The 4,269-nt window shown below is 34.7% G+C and overlaps 1 protein-coding gene across 6 annotated transcripts in view; it reads left to right on the forward strand.

Annotated features, from left to right (window-relative positions):
* LOC110424925 (uncharacterized) overlaps positions 1-4,269 on the forward strand; it is a 7,842-nt gene that overhangs the window by 356 nt on the left and 3,217 nt on the right. For 3 of the 6 annotated variants that reach the window (XR_002445965.1, XM_089785140.1, XM_089785137.1), the window contains exons 2-7: positions 226-692; positions 765-1,083; positions 1,841-2,288; positions 3,148-3,342; positions 3,793-3,867; positions 4,027-4,103. The gene's annotated coding sequence lies outside the window, so the exon portion shown is untranslated. Of the gene's footprint in view, positions 1-225; positions 693-764; positions 1,084-1,840; positions 2,289-3,147; positions 3,343-3,567; positions 3,678-3,792; positions 3,868-4,026; positions 4,104-4,269 lie in introns of all 6 variants that reach the window. The other 3 variants (XM_089785141.1, XM_089785138.1, XM_089785139.1) reach the window with 3 other exon arrangements.

Genomic DNA, 4,269 nt, shown 5'->3' on the forward strand with positions numbered 1-4,269 from the left:
TTTTTTTTTTTTTCCTTTTGTGTTTCATTAGTGGTATTCGCAAAGTTTTCCTTGTCTTTGATGTTTGTCGTAGTTTAGTCATGAACTGTGTTGTTTATTATCCATCTTGTGTTTAATTTATTTGCCATAGTTTCTTTCTTAATACAGGCTAACTTGTACATTGGGGCTTTTAGATAGAATTAAATTTTGCAACTGATGGCTAATTTGCTGTAAATTGTTTTACAGGCTGCTGGCACCTTACTTCGAGCTGTTGGTTGCAAATTCTAGTTGATGATTGTCAGCCAAATGAAGTTCCTCTTGCATGATTTGTCTTAGCCTGGAGCTTCAGGAGCTCATTTTTCTATCCAAGAATCCTCTCCATGAAAAATTATTGAAAGTTTCACTGCTTTTCATCAAGCACTGCAATTTTTCATTTCATATTTGGATTTTTGCTAGCTAGGGCAGCAACAAGGATGTGCACAGATTTCAAACCAATAAAGAATAAGGACTTCAACTCCTTCCTTCTCTTGTACATATTTGATCAGCAACTGCCATATTCTCTAGATCATACCAGAGGCAGTGTCTACCTTGCCACGTTTCATTCAGTTTAAGAACTTCTCAAGCAAAAAGGGCGACTGCTCCTTTTGGAAGATCTTTGTCTTTGAGGGTTTTCCTGACTCCCTGGTAGTGGCTATGGATCCTAACTTCCTTTGGTAAGTTCCTTGAACAACTAATCCATCTAGATTTCAAGAAATTTAAGATTTTAACGAATCTTGAAATGGCAGGAACAGTTTTGTTCTGTAAACAGTGAAGAATTTGGAGGCATTCTCTCATCTTGAAGAGCTTTACTTCATATTATACTAAGCTAATCAAGGTGTTGCCCTTTTGATGAAACCTGAAAGTGATGCATTCGGGCATTTTGTGGGTTAACTTCCAATTGCAACAATCCTTGAAATTGGAGTCGGTTGCATTTCATTCACCGCCTTTTTAGGAATGCTTTGTTGTTTACACAAGGTGAAAAATTAGAGATTTGTAATGCTCCCAACTCAAGGAACTACTAGTGTCATTCCTATGAAGAGGTGGATAGCTCGCTAATTCACTCTGGTATTCTTATGCATCCTTATTGTTAACGTTAATTATGAGCTCATCTTTTTATGTTTCATTTCTAGTTTAGTTTTCATTTTTTGCCCAACTTAATTTGCCATGGGTTACTTGCATGTTCTGGAGCCTTCTTTCACATATGTCTGTTTGGTAGCCTATATATACTGATCATTGCTGTAACTTATCTCATTAATTTTTACCGGACTTTTCATCCTTATGTTCTTGCCAATTTGAGGTTTTTTTGCGACAATCTTGTGATTGCTATGGTGATCCACATGCATGGCATCAAACTCAAAGTTCTTGCAATCTTTCTGAAGACTAGCTTCCCTGTTCTGTTTAACGGAATTTTTGTATTGTTATAAACTAAAAAGTTAAGAGACAGAGGCTGTATTTTCTGATATGATTGAAACCAGGTTGGCATTCCCTTTTTTTGTTCCCTTTTGAATTTCAACTTTCATAATGGATGAAGTAATTTATCAGTCAATAATTGATCATTATACATCCCTAACGCAGAATTGCTCACATTGCTTTTATTGTTTTGGAATTTTACACTTAAGAAGATGGATTGGGATTTCATATGTAGTAGAAATACATCATAATACTCATGAATAAATGAGTTATATAATTATACTCAAATACATGGATTCATAACATTACTCAAGTAGTGAATTAAAATACCTCAATATAAAATTGAATTCCAAATGCATTCTTTTATACTCTCCTAGATGTAATGACTATACTATTCTACAAAAAACTGCAGTGACTAAGCTCATCCTCACAAAAATGGAGAACAAATCAAATTCAAATTCACCCTCTCAGAGTACTTGTTTCAAAATGAAGCCTTAAGGTTTTGACAACTCTCGAAATGGCAGGAACGGGTTTTTTCTGAAAACAATGAAGATGTGGGGGCACTTTCTCATCTTGAAGAGCTTTACTTAAGACTGTCCTAAGCTAATCGAGGTCCTGCCCTTCCAATGAAACTTGAGGATAATGAATGGGGGCAGATTGTAGGCCAACTTCCAATTGCATAATCCATAAATCAGAGTCGGCTGACTTTGGTTTGCTGCATCTAACCAGGAATCTCCTTCCTTCTTCCACACTGTCCTGAAGAGTAACTAGCACAAATCTGCACAAGGTGAAAATAAGGGAATGCAATATTCCCAAGTCAAGGAACTAGTATGCTGTCATTCCTATGAAGAGTTTGATAGGTCCCTAATTCACTCTGATATTATTATTTGCACCTGTTATTTTTTGTGTTAATAATGGGTTTATCTTTTCTTGTTTCATTTTAACATCATTTTCCATTTTTCCACAGCATCATGTGCCTTTGATTCATTTACTGTTGCGCATTATGGAACATTCTTTCACGTGATGAGTATTTGGTTTACTGCCGATCATATCTGTTACATATCATATGATTTCTTACCAAGTATTTTATCCTTATGTTGCCAAATTTTAGGGGTTTTGTGTTAGCCACTGTGGTCAACAAGCATGGTATCATTCTCAAACTTCTTGCAGTATTTCTGAAGACTTGCTGGCATGTTCTGTTTAACACATTTCTCTATTTGTTCTAAATTAAAAAGTTGAAGAAAAAGAAGCCATGTTTTAAGATGGTAACCTAACGTGGTAGCCTTTTGTTTTCTTTTAAATTCAGCCTATACAATGGATCAAGAAACTTTTCTCAGCAATTGGTTATTATGCACCACTAACGAAATTTTATTTACATACATTCCCCGTGTTCTTTTTTAGAAAAATGGAGGTATATATTGCTGAACTTTTGATGCATATAACATGTTATAACTTATTACAAGAATATTTCAAATTTTAAGTAACATGCATTACACAAAACTGCAGCTTGAAGAAATGTCACCATTATCTATGAGGACTACCATTCGATTGTCTTTCAGAACTTCATATTTTCTTCTATCACCATACACACATTCCCGTGTTAACGTGTGAATATTGTCCTTTGCTTCATGCAAATTTGGAGATTCAGTTTGTTTCACTTCTGAATTCATTTGGTATACTTTCGTTGACTATATTGTATATTCATTTGTGCATTTCTAGGTTGTACATGGAGAAGAAGTGCAATAGGCATCCATTCACTGAAGTGAGAAAGGCAAAGAATATTGGCATCAAGTACTTGCGAAACAAGCTTTAGTTGTCAAAATGAAGAAAATGTCAGTACCTTCTAGTGACAGTTTTTTCTGCAAAACAACAACTCAAATTTTTCTCAACTTTACAAAGGGTGAAAGATTTAAGGTATTCACTTTGCATGAACGTTCTTGGATATGATAATCACTCCATACCAGAAAAAGGAATGTTAATATTGCATGGTTTCTAGCATATTTAGATGTTGTTCATAAGTATTCATTGAAATAGACATTTTGCAGTGTCATATTATATCATCACTGGGTGATTTTCAGTATTTTCCCTTTCAACGGTGACTCTGAATTGCTTAGTTCTCTTTAATATTGTGGCTTCTAGAGTGAGAGTGGCAAGATTTCACCCAATTCTCTGTAAAACTGACAACCTTGTGAGCAAATGACTAAAGTTGGACAGGTCATTGTTCCTTGTCTTTATAAGTTTTCATTGAGGTAGACATTTTTCACTGATATTAAATCATCACTTGGTGATTCCCATCATTTTCCCTTTCAATGGTGACTCTGAATTGCTTAGTTCTCTTTAATATTGTTTCATTTGTCCTTTCAGAGCTTTTCAAGTTATTGAGATGTTCTGTCAAAGTTTGAAGAAGGTCCAGTATCTCAGAAACATGGTGAAGGCAGGGTAAGCCTATGCTTTCTGTTGGTTTACTCTACAAAGATGTGCTTTTCACTGTACCATTAGGCTTAAAACTAGTCCTAAGTCATGTCTCATCACTTGCTATTTGTTGTCTCTTTGATTCTTTGTAGCCAATTAAAAATTATTTTACAACATTCTTAACAGATATCATATCCAGTATATTCTTTTCGTGGTCTTCCACTAATGGACCTACAAAGCTATATACAAGAAATCAAATGCAGGTAACTCATGCCACTAACTTGTTATGATTATCAAAATTGTGAAGGTCCTTTTTTAATGAAATTTTATACTAGTTTGAAGTTCAAAAGCTATGGCAACTAGGTTAACTGCACGTTACAATTATTAGAAGAAATTTTGTAACTCATGCAAATACTTTTGTGGTTGCTC

This window comes from Theobroma umbraticum, unplaced genomic scaffold, assembly GCF_002168275.2.
Source record: "Theobroma umbraticum cultivar Fairchild unplaced genomic scaffold, ASM216827v3 scaffold_81.0, whole genome shotgun sequence".
In the NCBI taxonomy this organism is placed as follows: domain Eukaryota; kingdom Viridiplantae; phylum Streptophyta; class Magnoliopsida; order Malvales; family Malvaceae; genus Theobroma; species Theobroma umbraticum.